We start from the raw sequence: 9,893 nt of genomic DNA, 5'->3' as shown, positions 1-9,893 counted from the left end.
TTGCCTCGGGCCAGGAAGTGGCTTCGAGTTTTTAACTGTTGTCATGATGCTGGCCTGGGGGTAGGCTTATGACAGTCATAAATAGATTTCCCCCTTTTTTCCTCTCTCTACCCTACTGATGTGACTATTGAAAATCCCTTGGTTTACATAGAGATTCTGGGAACATCAGAAGGTGGGGGGAAATGAACCATATTTTGGTAATTCAACCAGTTGAACATATGCGTTGGTACTTAATGAATATGATGTCAGTTTGGATGTCATCTGAGACATTCTCATCAATGATAGGATGACATAAACTGTACAGTGGAAAGTCTACACATTATAGTTATCAGATTCACATGGAATTGTTGTGTAATTTAAATGTTTGGATATGAAATTATTTCTGAGGGGATGAAATGTGATTTTAGCTTCAAAAATGTGAGGATTGGGTTTTCATGAGTGAATTAGGCCCGACTCAGTGGCCCGCCCACGTGAAGAGACATTGGTTTTCAACTATGAAACACGCCCTCCTCTCTCTTCCTATATAAAGCCTTGACGACAATATAACTTCCTGTTCTGGGGACATTAACGCGGCTGCCTTGATGTTAGAAGGGCCGGTGACACCTACAGAGCAAAGCCAATCTCAGCTACCCAACGAAATTAGCATTGAATCATCACGTGAAGAGGACGATCGACACGTTGAATATGATGAATTTCGACAATATCAGCCAGAATATAGCATGAGTAGATACGTGGCAATACGCACAACTTCAATAGCGAAAGTCGAAAGTCTAGCGAAAGTCGACTAGGCAAACCGGACGAGCGTGCTTGCATGATCCCTAAAAAAGACATTCGCTTGAAACATGACAGTAGAGGGTGATCAGCTGGTAATAGCCATCTACGGCCAAACAAAGGAAATTACGACACACCCAAACATGGAAGACACGCTCGGGAAAATAAAATAGTGTACACAGAGAGATAAACAGCGAGAAAATTGAAGTTGTGCGTATTGCCACGTATCTACTTGATTTGATGTACCTAGCAGCACATATATAGCACGAGGCAGACTCAGTAGCCTCGGTTTTTCGGATGACTGCCTTGCCTGGTTCACCAATTACTTTGCAGACAGAGTTCAGTGTGTCAAATCGGAGGGCATGCTGTCCGGTCCTCTGGCAGTCTCTATGGGGGTGCCACAGGGTTCAATTCTCGGGCCGACTCTTTTCTCTGTATATATCAATGATGTTTCTCATGCTGCGGGCGATTCCCTGATCCACCTCTACGCAGACGACACCATTCTATATACTTCCGGCCCGTCCTTGGACACTGTGCTATCTAACCTCCAAACGAGCTTCAATGCCATACAGCACTCCTTCCGTGGCCTCCAACTGCTCTTAAACGCTAGTAAAACCAAATGCATGCTTTTCAACCGTTCGCTGCCTGCACCCGCACGCCTGACCAGCATCACCACCCTGGATGGTTCCGACCTTGAATATGTGGACATCTATAAGTACCTAGGTGTCTGGCTAGACTCTAAACTCTCCTTCCAGACCCATATCAAACATCTCCAATCGAAAATCAAATCAAGAGTCGGCTTTCTATTCCGCAACAAAGCCTCCTTCACTCACGCCGCCAAACTTACCCTAGTAAAACTGACTATCCTACCGATCCTCGACTTCGGCGATGTCATCTACAAAATTGCTTCCAACACTCTACTCAGCAAACTGGATGCAGTTTATCACAGTGCCATCCGTTTTGTCACTAAAGCACCTTATACCACCCACCACTGCGACTTGTATGCTCTAGTCGGCTGGCCCTCGCTACATATTCGTCGCCAGACCCACTGGCTCCAGGTCATCTACAAGTCCATGCTAGGTAAAGCTCCGCCTTATCTCAGTTCACTGGTTACAAAGGCAACACCCATCCGTAGCACGCGCTCCAGCAGGTGTATCTCACTGATCATCCCTAAAGCCAACACCTCATTTGGCCGCCTTTCGTTCCAGTTCTCTGCTGCCTGTGACTGGAACGAATTGCAAAAATCGCTGAAGTTGGAGACTTTTATCTCCCTCACCAACTTCAAACATCTGCTATCTGAGCAGCTAACCGATCGCTGCAGCTGTACATAGTGTATTGGTAAATAGCCCACCCATTTTCACCTACCTCATCCCCATACTGTTTTTATTTATTTATTTTTCTGCTCTTTTGCACACCAATATCTCTACCTGTACATAACCATCTGATCATTTATCACTCCAGTGTTAATCTGCATAATTGTAATTATTTGCCTACCTTCTCATGCCTTTTGCACACAATGTATATATAGACTCCCCTTTTTTCTACTGTGTTATTGACTTGTTAATTGTTTACTCCATGTGTAACTCTGTGTTGTCTGTTCACACTGCTATGCCTTATCTTGGCCAGGTCGCAGTTGCAAATGAGAACTTGTTCTCAACTAGCCTACCTGGTTAAATAAAGGTGAAATAAAAAAAATATATATATATTGTATAATAGGTGAGATAAGGAGACAGAGAAGATACCCGCTACAGGTTCACAATGGTGGCGGTGTCTCGTGGAGAGGAGAGAGTGAGCAGCCTTGTTCCCTGGCAGTGTCTCGTGGAGAGGAGAGAGTGAGCAGCCTTGTTCCCTGGCAGTGTATCGGGGAGAGGAGAGAGTGAGCAGCCTTGTTCCCTGGCAGTGTATCGGGGAGAGGAGAGAGAGAGCAGCCTTGTTCCCTGGCAGTGTATCGGGGAGAGGAGAGAGTGAGCAGCCTTGTTCCCTGGCAGTGTATCGGGGAGAGGAGAGAGTGAGCAGCCTTGTTCCCTGGCAGTGTCTCGGGGAGAGGAGAGAGAGAGAGATCAGCCTTGTTCCCTGGCAGTGTCTCGGGGAGAGGAGAGAGAGAGAGATCAGCCTTGTTCCCTGGCAGTGTACATGGCCTAGAGAGCTATGGTGGAGTGTTTCAAGAAAGTTATTTTGAGTCCAAACTGCTTCAGAAAACAGATGATGGCTGTCCTGCCAGGTACCACAACGTCAAGTCCTCATGTTTTCCTGGGAGATGCAGCTTTCCCCATACATGAGAACATCTTGTGCCTTCCTCCAGGTTTGTTGATAATAGAATGTTGGAATGAATTTCACTTTTTCTGTTTCTAATTTCCCTTGATACTGAATACATGTATGAAACCTCTAGGAGAAAGGTCATTTTATCAAGGCTTTTGGAATATGATTGCTGGAAAAATGTTTAAATTGTTTGTTTTTTTGTTTACCAAAAAAAACACAATTTAAATACGGTTTAAAAACAGATTTTTGGAAAATTTTGCAAATTAATAAAAGTAACAAAACAGAAATACCTTATTTACATATGTTTTCAAACCCTTTGCTATGACACTCACGTTTCCGCCCAGGTGCATCCTGTTCCCATTGATCATCCTTGAGATGTTTCAACAACTTGATTGGTAAATTCAATTGATTGGACATGATTTTGAAAGGCACACACCTGTCTACATAAGCTCCCACAGTTGACAGTGCATGTCAGAGCAAAAATTGAGCCATGAGGTCGAAGGAATTGTCTGTAGAGCTCCGAGACAGGATTGTGTGGAGGCCCAAAACATTTCTGCAGCATTGAAGGTCCCCAAGAACACAGTGGCCTCCATCATTCTTAAATGGAAGACGTTCGGAACCACCAAGACTCTTCCTAGAAATGGCCGCTCAGCCAAACTCATCATTCAGGGGAGAAGGGCCTTGGTCAGGGAGGTGACCAAGAACCTGATGATCACTCTGACAGAGGTCCAGAGTTCCTCTGTGGAGATGGGAGAACCTTCCAGAAGGACAACCATCTCTGCAGCAGTCCTCCAATCAGGCATTTATGGTAGAGTGATCAGACAGAAGCCACTCCTCAGTAAAAGGCACATGGCAGCCCACTTGGAGTTTGCCAAAAGACACCTAAAGGACTCTCAGACCATGTGAAACAAGATTTTCTGGTCTGATGAACCCAAGATTGAACTCCTTCGTCTGAATGCCAAGTGTCACGTCTGGAGGAAACCTGGCACCGCCCCTACAGTGAAGCATGGTGGTGGCAGCATCATGCTGTGGGGATGTCTTTCACTGGCAGGGACTGAGAGACTAGTCAGGTTTGAGGGAAAGATGAATGGAGCAAAGTACAGAGAGATCCTTGATGAAAAATCTGTCGTTCTACCCCTGAACAAGGCAGTTAACCCACTGATCCTAGGCTCTCATTGAAAATAAGAATTTGTTCTTAATAACTGACTTGCCAAGTTAAAAAAAGAGAGAGTACGTTATACCTCCTTCAGGGAACAGTAGTTATATTCATAACTGTACATTTTGAATGATGTCCTTTACTTCTGGTCTTCTGTCACTCTGTAAAAATGCAACCAAACATCAAAAAGTTTTTTCAGAGGAACATTAAACAGACCTTCAAAAGGAGGTCATAAACAGTTTTAACCAACACGGTTTTCTCCCCTTTTCTCTTCCAGATTTGGTCGCCAACGAGCAACTCAAATACCCATGGTTATTATGCTCATTTTTACTGTAACGACAGGCTTGTCTCCAAACTTTTATTTGTATATGGCATCCCAGTTTTTAGTAGGGATCGCATATGGTAGATGATACTAGGTAAAAATCCTTTCCATTCCAAACAAACCTACGTTCTAAAGGAATAAACATGAGATAACAGAACTCAGTCAATGATTTGTCAGTCAGCCGGTCATATTAAGTTGTTTAACATTACCACATGTTCCTTCCACACAGCAACTGAATGGGTCGGAGTGACAAAACGTTCCAATGCGTCTTGTTTGAGTCAGACGTTCAGTGGAGTTGGCCAGTGCATCCTTGCTGGCATGATCTTCTTCATCCGAGACTGGAGACTTGCCCAGTTTGTCATGGCTGTACCAATAGCAGTGGTCACTTCTATTGATGCCTTCGGACGTTTTCTACATTTTGTTACGTTACAGCCTTATTCTAAAATGTATTAAATAAAAAACTATTCTCAGCAATCTACACACAATACCCCATAATGACAAAGAGTAAACAGGTTTTTTTCCTTTTTTTCCCAGACGTATATACCTAATTTACATAAGTATTCAAACCCTTTGCTATGAGATTGGAAATTGAGCTCAGGTGCATCCTGTTTCCGTTGATCATCCTTGAGATGTTTCTACAACTTGATTGGAGTCCACCTGCAGCATTGAACAATGGAAAGGATGGCTGCCGGTTTACTGGCTCCTAAATAACTTTGCTGTTTTGTTTGTTTTTTCAACAAAAAATTGTTAACTAATTTTGTACATAATGTTGCTACTATCATCTCTTATGGCCAAAAAGAGCTTCTGGACATCATAACAGCAATTACTCACCTCGAACTGGACAAATATTTTTTATTTAATGAGTCCAACGCAAAGGATGTACTGCTTCCCGGAGACCAGGGCCCTCAACCCTGTCATTCGCATGAAGAAAAGACTGAAATACAGGGGTCGGAGGTCTGGGTGCCTTGTGAGAATTAGTCGGCGAATGAGTAAACCACCTCTACCCTCTGTATTATTGGACAACGCACAGTCATTGGAAAATAAACTGGATGATCTACAATTTAAGAATATCCTACCAACGAGACATTAAAAACTGTAATATCTTATTTTTCACCGAGACTTGGCTGAACTACGACACGGATTATATAGCGCTGTCTGGCTTTTCCGTTTTTCGTCAGGACAGAGCAGCTACGTCTGCTAAGACAAGGGACAGGGGTGTGTGTCTATTTGTCAATAACTGCTAGTCCGCGATGTATAATATTAAAGAAGTCTCAAGGTATTGCTCGCCTGAGGTAGAATAATTAATGATAAGCTGTAGACCACACTATATCTAACAAGAGAGTTCTCATCTATAATATTCGTAGCCGTCTCAAAAAACTAAAGCAGGAATTACCAGTGACTCGCTCAATACAGAAGTGGTCAGATGACGTGGATGCTACGCTACAGGACTGTTTTGCTAGCACAGACTGGAAAATGTCAATAAGTGCATCGATGACGTCGTCCCCACAGTGACCATACGTACATTTCCCAACCAGACGCCATGGATTACAGGCAACATCTGCACCGAGCGAAAGGCTAGAGCTTCCGCTTTCAAGGAGCGGGACACTAATCTGGACACTTATAAGAAATCCCTCTATGCCCTCAGACGAACCATCAAACAGTAAAAAATTCAGTACAAGACTAAGATTGAATCCTACTAAGCCGTCTCTGATGTTCGTCAGAGCGGACTACAAAGGGAAACCCAAATTACCCAAATGTGAGCTGCCAAGTATCGCGAGCCTACCAGACAAGCTAAATGCCTTTTATACTCGCTTTGAGGCAAGAAACACTGAAGCATTCATGAGAACACCAGCTGTTCCGGATGACTGTGTGATCACACTCTCCATAGCCGATGTGATCAAGACCTTAAAACAGGTCAACATTCACAAAGCCACAGGCCAGACGGATAACAAGGACATGTACTCAAAAGCATGCGTGGACCAACTGGCAAGTGTCTTCACTGACATTTTCAACCTCTCTCTGGCCGAGTTTGTAATACCTACATGTTTCAAACAGACCACCATAATCCCTGTGCCTAAAATAGAGAAGGTAACCTGCCTAAATGATTACCACCCCATAGCACTCACGTCTGTAGCCATGAAGTGCCTTGAAATGCTGGTCATGGCTCACATCAACACCATCATGCCAGAAACCCTAGACCCACTCCAATTCGCATACCGCCCAAACAAATCCACAGATGACGCAATCTCAATCGCTCTCCACACTGCTCTTTCCCACCAGGACAAAAGGAACTCCTATGTGAGAATGCTGTTCACTGACTACAGCTCAGCGTTCAACACCATAATGCACACATAGCTCATGACTAAGCTAAGGACCCTGGGACTGAACACCTCTCTCTGCAACAGGATCCTGGACTTCCTGAAAGGCCGCCCTCAGGCAGTAAGGGTAAGCAACAACACATATGACATACTGTTCCTCAACACTGGCCACTCAGGGGTGTGTGGTTAGTCCCCTCCTGTACTCCCTGTTCACCCACGACTGTGTGGCCAAGCATGACTCCAACACCATCATTAAGTTTTCTGACGACACAACAGTGGTAGGTCTGATCACCGACAACGACAAGACCGCCTTTAGGGAGGAGGTCAGAGAACTGGCAGTGTAGTGCCAGGACAAAAATCTCTCAATGTGAGCAAGACAAAGGAGCTGATCGTGGACTACAGGAAAAGGAGGGCTGAACAGGCCCACATTAACATCGACGGGACTGAAGTGGAGCGGGTCGAGAGTGTCATGTTCCTTGGTGTCCACATCATCAACAGACTATCATGGTCCAAACACACCAAGCCAGTTGTGAAGAGGGCACGACAACACCTTTCCCCCCTCAGGAGACTGAAAAGATCTTCTAAAAGTTATACAGCTGCACCATTGAGAGCATCCTGACCGGTTGGATCACCGCCTGGTATGGCAACTGTTCAACATCTGACCGGAAGGTGCTACAGAGGGTAGTGCGTACGGCCCAGTACATCACTGGGGTAAATCTTCCTGACATTCAGGGGAAGGCCCAAAAAATTGTGAAAGACTCCAGTCACCCAAGTCATAGACTGTTCTCTCTGCCACCTCACGGAAAGCAGTTCCGGAGCGCCAAGTCTAGACCTTAACAGCCCCCATGCCATAAGACTGTTGAACAACTAAACTAATCAAAATGGCTACCCAGACTATTTACATTGAACCCCCCAGCACATTGACTCAGTACCGTTACCCCCTGTATATAGCCTCGTAATTGTACATTTCTTGTGTTGCATTTTGATTCAATTATATATTTTTTTTACTTTAGTTTATTTAGTAAACATTTTATTAACTCTATTTGTTGAACTGCATTGTTGGTTAAGGGCTTGTAAAGTAAGCATTACACCTTTTGTTTTCAGTGCATGTAACAAATAACATTTGATTAGATTTGTTTCGAACGTCCCCCAAGAACACAGTGGCCTCCATCATTCTTAAATGAAGAAGTTTGGAACTACCAAGACTCTTCCTGGAGCTGAGCAAATCGGGGGGGAGACTGGCCTTGGTCAAGGAGGTGACCAAACTTGAAAATGGTCTTATTTTGTACAATGGACTGCACTGTTTTTTTTATTCCTAGTTTTTATTCTTGCCCAGCAAAACACCATCTTCAACTATTCATCATCTACAATTTAGACCACAGTTAGTTGAATGAGGTGTACTGATCAAGCCTTTTTAATTCATCTCTTTGTTGTCCCATCACTTGGGGATGTTAAAATGTTTTCTATTCTACTGAGCCGTTTACTTCATGTTCATATTATCTCTAATGTCTTATTATTGTTGCATTGTCGAGAAGGAACCTGCAAGTAAGCATTTCATTGGACCGTGTGTATCCTGTACATACGACCAATACAACTTTTGAACAATGGACCGTGTTCTAAGGATTTATGCAGATGAAGATGAACCAATGAAAGGGTTAATATGAATTAAACATGACAAGTGTTGATGTCTCCACACGGTTCCACACGTCTCCACACGGTTCCACACATGTCTCCACACGGTTCCACACATTTCTCCACACGGTTCCACACATGTCTCCACACGGTTCCACACATGTCTCCACACGTTTCCACACATGTCTCCACACGGTTCCACACATGTCTCCACACGGTTCCACACGTCTCCACACGGTTCCACACATGTCTCCACACATGTCTCCACACGGTTCCACACATGTCTCCACACGGTTCCACACATGTCTCCACACGGTTCCACACATGTTTCCACACGGTTCTGGGTTTAGAGCCGTGGGTATCTAGGGAATGCAGTTTATCTGTCTTGTCCCATGTAGGGAGCAATAAAGGCATGAATAATATTACAATGGTCATTGTGGAAGGACCACCAGAGGGCAGGCTGGGCTCATGGATAGTAGCCCAACAAGGCATGGGAGACAAGGTAACCAGAGGCAATTAAGCACAGCTGACGGTACTAATGACATACTCTCCTTCCCCTATAAGAGAGAGAATGGAACCAGCAGAGAGAGGGGGGAAAACTATCTCTGGAAGATGGCCACCGAGAGAGCGGAGCTATCCAGGAAGAACCACTAAGACGGTGACAATCCCGTGACTTTTTGTTGTAGTTTAAAGATAATCCTGTTGTGTTCCTGTTTCATCTGGAGAAGATGTATGTTTTTCCTTGGAAGATTCTCATTGATTATGTTGGAGTGTTTGTGTTGACCAAATGCCCTCAATAGAGAACTGTGTTCAATCCAGAAAACCTACTCCTGACTCGTTTATTCCACCTTCCCGCTTTAGAGTGACGCCCAATTACTTGGTCCGCTCACATCATTAACTGTAATATATATTCCTATTTGATATGAATGTATATAATTAAATTGGACATTGTATTTTATAACATGCCAGTTTTTGTTGTTTTGTATCCAAAGCATTTAGCTTACATTAGGAGGAAGAAGCCTCGGTCTTTTATTCTAGTTGTATTACATCATACCACCTAGCAATATTAGTCATCAATGCATCAAGGTGAATAGAAAACAACGCTATCTTGAATGTCGGTGTCGTTTTAATAATAGGCATGGCTGTTATAGTTGTATGAATGTATTACAATGCCTGCTAACTGGAAATGAAACGCCAGCAGTCCCAATGCATGGAATTGTTTGCTTCACAGTGACACACCACTATTCGTGGTAGTTATCAAATCAAATCAAACTTTGTCACATGTGCCGACTACAACATTACCTTACCGTGTAAATGCTTAGTCCTTAACCAATTCAATATAACAAATATTTAGTTATCACTCTTAAACAGTAAGCAAAATGTCATCTTTTTTTGTTGCTTCAGCCTCTGTAGAATTCATGAAGCATACCTGTTA

The sequence above is a fragment of the Oncorhynchus mykiss genome, chromosome 8 (assembly GCF_057628025.1).
Source record: "Oncorhynchus mykiss isolate SJ-2025 chromosome 8, ASM5762802v1, whole genome shotgun sequence".
NCBI classification, from domain to species: domain Eukaryota; kingdom Metazoa; phylum Chordata; class Actinopteri; order Salmoniformes; family Salmonidae; genus Oncorhynchus; species Oncorhynchus mykiss.
This window is presented reverse-complemented; position numbering follows the sequence as displayed.